At 36.8% G+C, this 13830-nt stretch overlaps 1 pseudogene; it reads left to right on the plus strand.

Moving 5' to 3' along the window:
* The first annotated feature begins 1493 nt into the window (after positions 1–1493).
* Positions 1494–13830, plus strand: part of LOC108968091 — a 38472-nt pseudogene continuing 26135 nt past the window's right edge.

The following is a 13830-nucleotide window of genomic DNA, read 5'->3' on the forward strand; positions in this document are numbered from 1 at the left end:
CTGCTTTCTAAGCATTTAGCTGCATTTTTACTGGGGGGATTTTAGCAGCTTGAAGCGCTTCTTCCGTTATCTACTGTTAGCATCAGCAATCATCGCACTTAAACTTAATTTATCTTACAGACAAATAAAGTCTTTTAATGCACATATTTAAATGCACATATAAACCATATGATAAACTTATGTGTAACCTGGTGCTTCATATTTATTTATTTCTTCTTCGCTTTCTTTACTTTTAGTGTTGCTCTTTCAGATGCTTCCAACTATTTTGACACTCTAGGACTTAATTTTTCGCATGAGCCGCCATCGCACATCGAATACACTAACAATGCCGGCTGAAAAATAAATGCGCAAAACGCAACTTCCAATGCTTCTCGCCTTAAAGAGTTGCTTTTTTCCATTAACGAGCGTTTTCATTTACGCAACGCCTTTACAGAGTAACCACCCTGGACTACCATTGGTTCAGACGCAGTCTCAAGACTCTTTCGTCCAAGATGGATCTCAATAGTTGTGGGATTCCAAGTCGTCATTATCCTAGCGGCATCCTTTCTATAGGGCCTTATCTGACGCAATCTGCACAAGCTCTACACAGTAAGATATAAACCACTCAACACTTGCATAACCACTTGGAAACTCACACTCTGGTATCCGAGTGAGCCAATTAAAAGAGAATTTAAATACCTAACCACTGAGAAAATTGTTTATTGGTCACAGGGCGCTTTGTTGCCTTATAAGAATGGAGATCTGTTTTTAGGGCTTTACAAATGACTACACATAGTAGTCCAAGTGTGATCTATAGATCAGCCATCGAATCTGAACTGACCTTAGTTATATATTTATCTATGATTCCGGTCGCTGGAAGAATTTTAGCAATCTCGAGCAATCTTAGGAAACAAAGTCAATCTACAGGAATAGTAACTTCCGTTTAATGTCATTTATCGAAGCAACTTTAAAATGTCTTACATACAAAATCGGTATTCTTCAATTGAATTTATAAAAAACACTAATATAGAAATAAATAAGTATGTATGCGCAACAGTGGAAGGAATGCATTTCGCTTACAAAAAATGTATTGTTGTTGTTAACTTAAAGTCTGTGTMCCCTTTAACGCAAAAAAATTGTAACGAAATTTAAAAACTGTGAACAGAGTTTCTGGCTGGCGCAATCACTAACACTCAAGCGGATACATGAGCCGCAGAACGAACATTGCATGGTATTTACTTTACACTTACAAAAAGCGAAACAACTGCTACCAACATAAAAATCCAAATACAAAACAGTAGCAACAMAATGACAATAAAAGCAACAATAACTTACGGTCGACATGAAGGAAGCGCTAGGAGTTGAGGCGCGGCCACAGTCAGTTTCGAACAAATTCAATCAATAACCACTTGAACCAAACTTCCGCCATAGGCGGCTCGCCTGAGTTATTTCGATATGGCACCGAAAGTACGGACGGTTGACTGGCGGCTGGAATCGTGCGAGTGTCGTTAAATATGAATGTGAGACAGGCTGCCGCAGTCGGCAAGTAGACAAATACTGCGAAAGAGGGTGTTGTTGGTCAGGAAGATTAACGGGCGGTCAGACAATGTAGCAGCTTCCCATTATATATCGCACAACAACTACTCTAAGCACGTCGATGCCACAATAAACAACGAGAAAAGTCAATGCGCCATTGCTGCTGTTTTTGCTAGTGTAGTGGCTACAACAATGTGGCATTGGCAATGTGTCCAACAGTAGCGGGTCTTAGGTGTTGTCTGCTGTACGGGAATCCTTAATATTACCCTCTATAAATATGTATGTGCGTATTTTTTATTTAATCTTTGAGTTTCTTTGTTCGCTTACTGGGACCCATCCCAGCCCTTTGATGCACTTATAATTAACGCCTGCCAAGGATTTCCGAATATTTGTACTTTCCGCGGCAATAGCAAGTTATTTTGTCGCAAATTTTTATAGGTCAATTAAGAAAATTGTTGTTGGTATCTCTGCAGTACCGTACCAACACGCTCTCCACCGTTTGCAAAAAACACGTTATTACACATATACTTCTCCATTTTAGGTTTAAATGACTCGCATTATTATCGATTTCCATTACACTAAATTGCTGTTTGAATATTTTTACATTTCTCCCTCTACTCCGCGCTAATACGTTTACCTCTCTCTTGCAGGTCTGTCATATGCTGACTAATGGTTCACTCTATTTCCCACCTTTCGAGGCGGAAGAGTTCTGTCAAGATGACTAGTCCGTGTATCATTGTGTGGCCAGCATTGCTGTGGGTACAAATGTGTCTCGTTACGTTGTGATCAAAGCAGGTAAGTACAGCGATAAGTTCGAATTATAAATGTGAGAAACACAATCGCTCACTTTGTTTTCGCAACGATTCCCCGAAATGTATGGATTGAATGCATCACAACTACATTATATCCTAAGCAAATGAGTATCGAAACCTTTTAGTTTTCTTAGATGCCACATCCGCTTCAACGAAACTATCTTATATCCTGAAAGTAGGGTTGATGTGAAGCTCTCAAAAGAAGAATCCTACTTAACTTCCCCTTGAGCTTTGATCCTTCCGCTTAAAAGCTCACTACGCTCTTTTTCCGCACCCTCCACTCAGTCCGCATATAACTTTTAGACATATGTTCGCAAAGAATAAATCACCAGAAATAGGTTCCGCGTCTACTCTTCTTGAATATAAATAGCTTGAAGCTATTTTAAAGCCCATAGAACCCTAAAATCTCACTACTATTCTCCATCTACTTCGCCCAGTTCACATGTCGCACGTAGAGTAATATTTACAGAAAAGAAATCGTCAGAAACAGATCCCGCGTTCAAGGCTCTCGGCTGACCGAGTTATGGTTATGGCTATCAGAACCTAGCTATTCATTGGTTGATACAATTTTCATCATATCTAAGCTTTTTTGTCCACAATCACTCTTCTTCTTTACAGATGTAGAAACCACTTACGCGGTTATAGCTGAGTTAACAACAGCGCGCCAAACGTTTCTTTTGGTGCCAATTAGAGATTACGCGCTAAGCCAGGCCCTGCTCCACCTGGTCCTTTCAACGGAGTGGAGGTCTTCCTCTTCCTCTACTTCCCATGGCGCGCTCACAATCATTAGAACTTTTAACTAACAACCGGGAATTAATTTTTCGACAAATACTATTCTTACCCTTATCTTATTCAAAACCCAGTGTGTACATATAAGACGAACAAAACTTGTATGGGACCGACTATATAATTATATATGTATAAAACTGAACAGCTGAATTGAGAAGAAGTTTAGTAGGTATACTATCTCCCTCTATACCGACGAGTTCATATTGGACTGCTAATTAGGATTAATTCATAATTGCTTTCGTCCACCAAACTCAGCCAGCTTCTTTCAAGCGGACATAAAATTCTTAGAACACACCTGTGGAATTCTATCAAATAACTACGGGAGGAAACAGAAAGCTACCATATTCACAGATAGCCAGGTGGCATTATTAGCCTTGTCGTCGGAAAAGATTTATTCCAAAGTAGGAAGCAAATTTGGAAGTACTTAAGCTCACTTGTCTATAATTGGCGACACCGGCGACAGGAACATTTTTCACAACGAAAAAGCGGACAAATTGGCCGAATCAGAAACACCTCCAGGCAAGCCTAAGAAGAGGTAATACCAAGAATGGTATTATTACTACTACTAGAATGATCAATTTGGTGAACCTGATATTACCAAAATGAGATAAAATAAGAACTAAGGACTTACTACACTTCCTCTGTAAGTGTCCAGCTCTATTACAAATTCGACATAGAACTCATGGAATCCATCGGGTACCTAACCTTGAAAAATATCTACAAAAATCACAACGGAGATTAGAGGTTTTATGAAGGGTACTAAATGGCTTAAATATTACCATGAAACAAGATAACAATCTTTAAAGAACTTATGGCAGTGTTTCAAAATGGCGCATCTAGTGCTAACTAAGTCCGAAGAGGCTGTAATCTCTACAGGCTCACATGTAGGTCTACGCTCCTTTCGTCCGAATAGATCGAAGTTTATAACTTCAATTTTAAAATTGCAAAAAATACCATAAAAGTTCAAGTTAGGTTAAAATTAACATTACACATTCTTGTGTCTTTTACTAAACACTAGTGTATATAAAATATTTGTTTACTTTCCTTAACACGAAGGATTCGGGTCGCAGCTTTTGTGTGCGCTATAAAAATACTTTCATAGAGCCAAGACAACATACTCATTTATTTACACATATATGTGTGTTGCATCAGTTATGCTTCTATGAAACCATGCCAAACGCTGCGAAATGTGGAAATGAAGTGAACATAAAGTTTTACGGTTATCATGAAATGGTTTCTGGTGTTTATTGGAAAATTTACAATTCCTTCACGCACCTTTATGAATGAATGAAATTCGCCAAAGAGTTCATCTTAGGTGGAGCTGTGTGAAATAATTTCAAAGCTACGAATATTTGAAAGAAGAGATATGTATGTGAGGACGTATGCAAGCAAAGCTGTGAAGTTTTTTTGAGAGGTATCTTGGGAAATTGTAGGAATATGTAAATATGGTCTAGCGGAATAATATTTGATTGGATATGCACTGATATTACTGTATATGTTTGTCTTAACATGTATCCTTAAGGTTTGTTGTGCACAATTATAATTATCTAAAAGTGTTGAAAGCAAAAGAATGAAAGCCCTTCTTTCAATGACTACTGCACATTTTGTAGACGTGGGTTGAAACACTATAATACCTACATTTTTCCATAAAAGTACTATGTATACATATCATCATCAGATTCGCTCGTTGCTCCACTCCAACAAAGTTAATCAATGAATACAATAAATCCGCTTCAGTCACTTTTTAAGCATAGACAGATTTCGAGTGACTATAATTTTGGTTCTAGGCATCTAATTTCATATATTTCTATGGTATGTTGATTTACTCCACCCATCAAAGTGGTTTTCGATATTAATGTGGTCATGCTTCGAAGATCTATCTTTCATCTTTTAATTAGGAAATAGGAAAACTAAAATATACAGTGTTAGCTTTCAGTTAGTATATTAGTCTGAGTATCAGCAAAGAGTCCTAGTAGTAGCAGCATCAACATATATTAAGAAACTCAGATGCATGTGCAACAATATGGTTATTGTAGCAACTTTTGGAAAACTCTATTAAGGCTGAGGGGAAAGGAACGCCCCAAACCGGTTAAACGTCCAAATTAATGCATCGTCCTTTTTTATATAGCAAATGAACACATAAAAGTTATATACAACAAGTAAGGAAGGGCCAAGTTCGGGTGTCACCGAACATTTTATACTCTCGCATGATAAAGTGATAATCGAGATTTCAGGCGTGGTTGTGAACCGATTTTACCCATATTTGGTACATGTCATCACGGTGCTAAGAAAATACTATATACCGAATTTCATTGAATCGGTCTAGTACTTCCTGAGATATGGTTTTTGATCCATAAGTGGGCGACGCCACGCCCATTTTCAATTTTTAAAGCCTGGATGCAACTTCCTTCTGACATTTCTTCCGTAAAATTTAGTGTTCCTGACGTTTTTTGTCAGTCGGTTAACGCACTTTTAGTGATTTTCAACATAACCTTTGTATGGGAGGTGGGCGTGGTTATTATCCGATTTCTTCCATTTTTTAACTGTATATGGAAATGCCTAAAGGAAACGACTCTATACAGTTTCGTTGACATAGCTGTAGTAGTTTTCGAGATATGTACAAAAAAGTTAGTAGGGGGCGAGGCCACGCCCACTTTTACAAAAAAATTACGTCCAAATATGCTCCTCTTTAATGCGATCCTTTGTACCAAATTTCATTTTAATATCTTTATTTATGGCTTAGTTATGACACTTTATAGGTTTTCGGTTTCCGCCATTTTGTGGGCGTGGCAGTGGGSCGATTTTKCCCATCTTCGAACTTAACCTTCTTATGGAGCCAAGAAATACGTGTACCAAGTATCATCATGATATCTCAATTTTTACTCAAGTTACAGCTTGCACGGACGGACGGACAGACGGACGGACGGACGGACGGACAGACGGACGGACGGACAGTCAGACATCCGGATTTCAACTCTACTCGTCACCCTGATCACTTTGGTATATATAACCCTATATCTAACTCTTTTAGTTTTAGGCCTTACAAGCAACCGTTATGTGAACAAAACTATAATACTCTCTTTAGCAACTTTGTTGCGAGAGTATAAAAAGGCACGAATCTACATACATACATATGATAGCTACATATGTATGTACATAAAATGGCATGCTACTAATATTTAGACGACAAAAAATACACAAGGGCACACAAGTTACTTGTACTACAGAAATACGAATGAGCGCTTCTGCTGTTCTTATTAATTTTTTGTATGGCTCGCATTCCAACGTTAACTTTCGCTACTTTTTTTTGTTGATTATTGACTATTTTACGTTTTATACCCAAGGTCCTCGCTCTCCTTTCTTCTCTCGCTCCCATACATTGTGCTTTATTTGCTACGCTTTCGTTATTGTACTTGGAATATCACAATTGTTGGGTTTAATGCTTCTTTGGAGCTGCCTAATTTCAACAAACATGTAGCTAAAACAGTTTGATGCGCACTTGGTAAACACAACAACTAAACAAGCGACCGTCCAACCCTAAACCGCTTCAATGTTTAGCGCCCTTTTAAGTATGAAACTTTTTCCTTCCTTTTTCAAATTTGTTTAATTCTAATATTTTTCTATTATTCTTACTAACGCTTGCAGAATTATTCAATATATATATTAATATATGTATTTACATACATATGTGCACGGATTAGGGTGGTGCTTTTTGAGATCGCACTTTAACCGGAGCAATGACTGTACGAAGTGGCTAGTTAGTGGTGATGAAAACGCCCACCTTTGGATGAAATTCAAAACTTCACGGATTTCTTGATCAATTTCAACCAAATTTGTATGTGTGCGGTTACCTAAATATTCCCACAAGATGTTTTGAAAATGGGTGAAATCGGATGACAGCCACACCTAATGACGAAATCAATGAAGTTATCAGCATAAAATTTTGCACAAATAGTTCCGTTAAGGTATTATATCATATCGTTAAAATCGAATCATAAATTCTGCTTATATCTAATATAAAATAATGAATACATAATAGATGGTAATATTAAAATCATAAATTAAATAATCTCTTTCTAAGAAACCTGTATCCTCTTGCCTTAAGTGGATAAAATAAAGGCGATACTTTTTCTAGGTTGTTTTAAAGGTTTTTCGCAGGCTTTGATCCTTTGACTATGAAACGTTCAGCTACACCTAACTTAGCCCTTTCCTACATGTTTTTGGCTTTTGCTTGCTTTGTCCGAAAAAGAGGGTAGTGGATGAAGTATGGATAGAAAGAAATAGAAGCATAAAAATTTAGTGGTTTATGGAGGTCCGTGTCGCTCATAAATACAAGGATTAAGATCTAGTTTACGCGATGTGTGAATTAGCGGTACATTTTCAAAACATTGTATTACCCTAATAAATTGTATTTATGTACTCATGAATATATTCTTGCTCGTTTATTACCAGTGTTTAAAACTTTCACCATTTCAGCCTGTGCATAATTAAAAAGAATTTAGCAACTTTGACACTGCATAATTATAATCTTAATAAGGGTTGCGTTACGCGTTTTAATGTTAGAGAGCAAACTGATTAGATTCGGGTTTATTTAAAGGTAACCTTTGTCTTAAACTGCGGCATGCATTTAATCAAGAAGCCTTTCACGAGCTGAAGGATACATACGTATATGTATATGTATATACACTCGTAAACTCACAAACCTTACTCAAAATTTTCAAGTATTGTGCATATTGGACATATTCGCGCTTTAGAAATTTTTTATTTAGAAATAAGTTAATGACATGTTATTAATTAAAAATATTAAAAATTAAAAACCAAATACATTCAGCTATAGATTAATCAAGGTAGTGATCTTTACAAAATGAGCTCGAAATATAAGACTGAGATACGAAGAAAAAATTTTATTTTTTATTTTTTTAATTTAATGTCATTTACACCATATTTTAAATTAATATTTCTATATTTTTTTTTATTGAAACATGAAGTTTAGTAGATGTATCACTTCAAAAACAATCAAATCGCCCGCTTTTGTACAAACACAGAAAGCTAATTTGTATTTTACTCATTAAACATAATAAATTAAAAACTATTATTGTAATTAGATAATATAATTAACCTACTTATGCTTACTAAAAACATAAAAAAAAAAAATTGAAGAAAATTCCGATCGAACGAAAAGGTCCGAACAAATGTAAGAAAGCCTAGTAGAAAGGTTTGTGTGGCCACGAGTGTACATACTTTCATATATAATATAATATAAAGTATGCACATACAGAAACTATGTATGAACTTATTGTTTTTTGAATGGTTAAATCGAATAAAAGCGTGAACCCAAAACAGTTCTAGCGAAAAAACTGTTTCACATTGGAAAGTTTGATGGACATTTTTAAGATTGGAGAACCTTTTTGTGCTTTATTTGTAATAACGTTACTCTTGCTAACTATGTTCGAAGTTTAAACTTAGCTTCTTTATCTGTTCTACAGAAAACAAAACTAACGGCGCTCTTATTAAGGCCAATGATAGTAATATCATCGGCATACCATAGCAGCTGTACACTCTACCAAAATATTGTAGCAATCGACTAAGTTCTGCAGCTTGAATTATTTTCTTCTACAGTAGATTGAGGAAGTCGCAAGAAATGGAGTCGCTTTGTTTGAAATTTTGTTTGGTATTGAATGGCTCGGAGCAGTCCTTCCCGATTTTGGCTACCCAGATGATACTTGTTCATGTAAATGGCAATCTGAATACTTCCCTCAGTAGTGTAAAGTTCTACATATGACTCCATCTTTCCACAGCATACAATAAACAACTCTACACACATTTATGAACAGTAATGAGAAACTTGTAAATTACACATACTCACGCTTTCATTTAAAAATACATTCACATACATACCCACCCACTTAAACGCGCACATAACGTGATATAGGTAAACATCAATGCCTGCAGACCAGTGCGTATACGCGACATGCAATTTGTATGACTAAAAACTGACAGAGGGCACGTTATGGGCTGATAATGGCAAATGTCAAACAGAAAATTGAGGCAGAGTAGATAGAAAAAAAAAAAAATATGCCCGCACGAATGCGAGTTGCGTCAAAGAGAATCCTAACAATCTACACATGCACACGCTGGGAAGCTTTCATGCAACACTTCAATCAGTCGATGAGCGAAAATGAGAATTGTAAAGCTGCTGCTTGGCCGACGAAGGCATTATTGGGCGTGATTGATTAATACAACTTAGAATTTGACCTAACTTTAATGCGATCCCCATCTTGTGCCTTCAAAGATTCTTGATAGACCAGAAAAATCTAACTGGGTTTTCTAAGAAAATTCACTGTAGACAGTCTAAAAACGTATGTGATCGAAAGGGATTGTTTATGAGCGACATAGACTTATTTTTATTGAAATAGTGACCTTTAAATTCGATACAACTGGCTTCAGGTTCCACTCTGTTTTATGCATTAGCCTCGTTTGGAGCACGTTTAGTTATTTAAGTAATTTGTTTGTCTATCTTCTAATATCTTGTGGTGAGTCAAATTGTCGGTCTATGCTTCGAATAATATGGATCAAATCCATCTTTAGCCTATTCGCGCACAATTCTAAGAGTAATAAATGGACTCCCGGAGAGTAGTTGATCTAAACTATTTAAGCTTCTTTGGTTAACAATGTTAAATAGAAGGAAAAATCATTGAAAATGCATCGACTATCCCTCTATCTACGGCACATCTGACACCTTATTATTGAACTGTTCAGAATTGGAAGACACCATTATTCCATCTGAACAGGAGAGTTGAATTCTTGATTAACCTAAAAACATCCAACCTTCTTTGTTCCGGGCTATGTGCAATTTATCAATTTGTTTTTGCCGCATTTATTTTTTGACAACAATGGCTTTTTGGCAGTTCGACGAGCGGTTTGCCTGGCTTCTTGAAGGCGCCATCAAACATTTCGCGAACTGATTTTGTTTTCATTCCCGTGTCCCGTTTTTTGTCCGCTACTGTATATAGGGTAATCAAAATTGGTAAAGCATTATTACTTTACTGTATTACTCTGTTGTCTATAATTGACTTAAAAGTGAGTTTTTAGAAGTAATAAATGCGAATTCTAAAAAAAATCAAATTATACATGTGTATGTATGTATCAATCGTTTAAGCTTTTCGATGCTTTGGATGCACAACATTATGACCATAACCGGTGGAAAAAATTTCCGGCTACTTACCACAATTTTGCTTGTCTGTTTCTTCAGTTTCTGTGTGTATAACATTGCCAGTACTTTGATCATGTATGGAATGAATTGATTATGTGAGTCTAAAACTGCCTATTTGCTATTTTTGCAAACTTTACCACCGAAATTCATACTTACTACACACGCACGAGCAACAAAAACTGTCGAATTGTGTAGAGAGAATTTTGTGGAGAATAGCTACGTCCAGCAGAGCACACCGAGCACTTCGCTTGGGGTGTTATTGCCAGAATAAAGGTGGTTTACTCTGCTCATGTTCTGCACCAGCTCCCACTCACGAGTGCGACCCGTTAAGTACATACATATGTAGTTTACGCTCTGAAAAATGACAATTTAGTTTCCAAAATATCTCTCTTTTATCTCGATACGTTTGACCCAACGATTTTTCAACTACTACTGTTCCTTTCAATATGGAAACAAAACGAATCTCATTGACCAAATATGGCGCCAGGCCTACGCTTCTCTCGTCGGTTTATACAACTAAAACGGTTCCTTTTATCTGTCTTTCCAAAATCCATTCGCGTCGTATTCTAAATTCGGTTAAAAAATAGAAAATTCGATTTGTTGGAATGGGTACAAAAATTTTGTTGCGGAAGTTGGACTATCGAACAATGAACTTATCGGATTCTGCCCGTATATATGATATTCTCAATGCTAGTACCGAAAACTTTTTTTCGCTATCTGCATGCTTGCTGAAAACAGGCCCAATAAATTTGAACCGATGTGATGGCGGCAGCGGTGATGTTGGTCAAGTGTGCAGGACACATACTGTCAGTAGGCGTCCATATATCTTTGGCATTGTCGATGCGTATTTTTCACTGATTTTGATTCAGATTTCATTCAGGTTTTCCATTTTTTTAGCCTCTTTGCTCATTTTGGTTGTTGTTATGTACACAATGTGCGGTTTTTGTTGCTTCACTGCTGCAGTTGACGAGCCAAAAATTCAAATTACCAGCGAGAAATGTGAGTTTGGTGGTTCGGTTGGCCGCGTCGAAATGAGCAAAGATGCAATTAGGTTCTGCGCTGTTTGTGTTTATATACATATGTATCTTCACATGTACATATACGTCTATATACGCATTGTATATATATACACACTTGCAATTACGTGGGAGTTATTGGGGAGTAGTTGTGTTTGCGTAAGTCTGATGTTGCCTGACTGGCGTTGTTGCGGTGCTTGCGGTTATTTCTGACTATAGTCCGAATACGGCAACTGACTACCGCCAAAATTGATGCTGCGGCATTAATGCAGAGTTTTCTAAAGTTGCATATCAGTTTCATCATAAAATTGTTGATCCAAATTTCAACAATACTTCTAATAAGTTTGTAAGTTCTTTAAATAGCCAAAACCCGATCGTTCAGTTTGATTGGTATGTGTAAATTCTCAGATTTTACCATTGCCTTAGGCAATAAGCCATGCCGAATGTCTTGAAAATATTTCTTCAAAAGCTTTCAATTTTGGTATATGTTGTAGTGGACCGAATCAGCGGCACCGCCGGAGAAAGAACGTATGAATCGATATCTCAAAAACTGAAGGGCTTTTCTTCCTTACACACAGACACCGCTTACATGGTAATAGCCGAGTTAACAATATACTGCCAGTCATTTCGTCTTTTTGTTATTTGGCGTCAAATGGAGATTCCAAGCGAAGCCAGGTGCTTCTCAACTAGGTCCCTACAACGGAGTGGAGGTCTTTCTCTTTTTCTACTTCCATCGACGGATACTGAATCTAAAACCTTTCGCAAAACATTTCTCTAGAGCACACTTAGGTTCCAATCACCAGGCATGCTTTCATCCATATTTTGCAAAGAAGCTGAAGCATGCACCTTATCAGTTCTTTGACGCCGTATTTGAATAGATTGACTGTTAATCCATCGGCGCCAGTCACTTTGTTATTTTTCAGGCAATTAATTGCTATTCGAACCTCACCAACATAGGACAATAGAATATCTATTCCTTTGTCATCAATAGGATGGCGAAGTGTTCCTCTATAACTTCAGTTTTCTCTGAATATCAGCCACTAGATCACTACTTTGGCCGCTTTTGTTCTGCGTATGCAACAATTGATATCAATCACATCCCGCTTGTGTTGTGGTCTACCGCAACATTACGAGGTAGGCTGAATTCCTTAATGTAAATTGAATGGCTCCACTGAAGTCTCCTCTATCTCAGATGTGACACGAGTTGGCTGCCACATTTCACACAAGCGTTGGTCACGTTTCTTGGCTGATCGGCGAGGACGCAAGGATAGAAATTAAGTACAAGCCATACGACTTTAAACTCTTACCCATAAGCATGACTCTACCCCATTACCATTACCGCGTATAAACAGACGAGAAAATTAACACAACTAAATCGGTTGACTATTTATATATGTATCTATTTTATAAGATCTCTAGTGTTGCCTTCTGCGTGTGACAGACTTTGAGGCAAACTTAATGTACTCTACCTAAGGTATAAAGATCTAAAAGAATTCATGAGATATGAGCAAAGCTAATAAACACTACAAGGGCTCTCACGCCACACATTCAATTGATTTTAATTTTAGGCAAAAATACCGAAGAGGCTCATATTGTATATAATAAGAGAGTTGTCATCTGCTGAAAATATTTTTGTGCATTTTTGATTACATTTGAAACATAATTGAGTATTTTCCATTCACCAGTCATATTATCTCAAGGTCGTTAAATAATATATATGAATAGTATTTTACTTCTTTTAATCCCATTCTTATGCAGACGACATTCCAGCAACAGATCTTCCACAATATACATTAAGACTAACACTAAGATGGTTAGTGTGTAATTTACCAAATGAGATACATTTTCCTATACATACTGTATCTCACAGAGAGGCTGAGCTAGTTTTCATTTGCGTCGTTTAATAATAACCCTACTCAAAACTTTATTTTAAGCTTAGACTTCTTAGAGTATTCTAGTTTAACCATCTGTGTAACTACAAATGTTGTTCTTTTTACATACTTACATGTTTATTTCCAGCAACATACGTACCAAAACACACATTAGCATGATTATAGCATGTTAATGCAAGCACTTGTCATCTTATAGTTTGGCATTTGGCATTGGCACACTTTTAATAAAATGAATGAGAAGAAAAATAAAAATATAATAAAGGAAAAAAGTAACAAAAGCAGTTACATATGTGGCATTTATTATTTTGTGTGATGAAATCGTGGAAGGAGCAGTTTACCAGAGCTGCAGGAGTGGTTCTTAACTGTAAACCCTTCTAACCGCCGCCGAGTTGAAGGTTTATTTCAAGCATTCTAAAACAGCTTAAATGGGTTAGCCATTAGTACTTTGGGCTAACATTGTAATATTTACTTACTCAAGCAGTTGCACTTGTGGATCAGGGTTAGTTGTACATATCCACAGACATGCCAGTGTGGGCAAAAAACCTTAACAGGGCTTACAATTTTAAGCAGAATAGTCTTTAACAAAGAGCCAA

The sequence above is a fragment of the Bactrocera latifrons genome, unplaced genomic scaffold, assembly GCF_001853355.1.
Source record: "Bactrocera latifrons isolate USDA-ARS-PBARC rearing strain unplaced genomic scaffold, ASM185335v1 scaffold_201, whole genome shotgun sequence".
In the NCBI taxonomy this organism is placed as follows: domain Eukaryota; kingdom Metazoa; phylum Arthropoda; class Insecta; order Diptera; family Tephritidae; genus Bactrocera; species Bactrocera latifrons.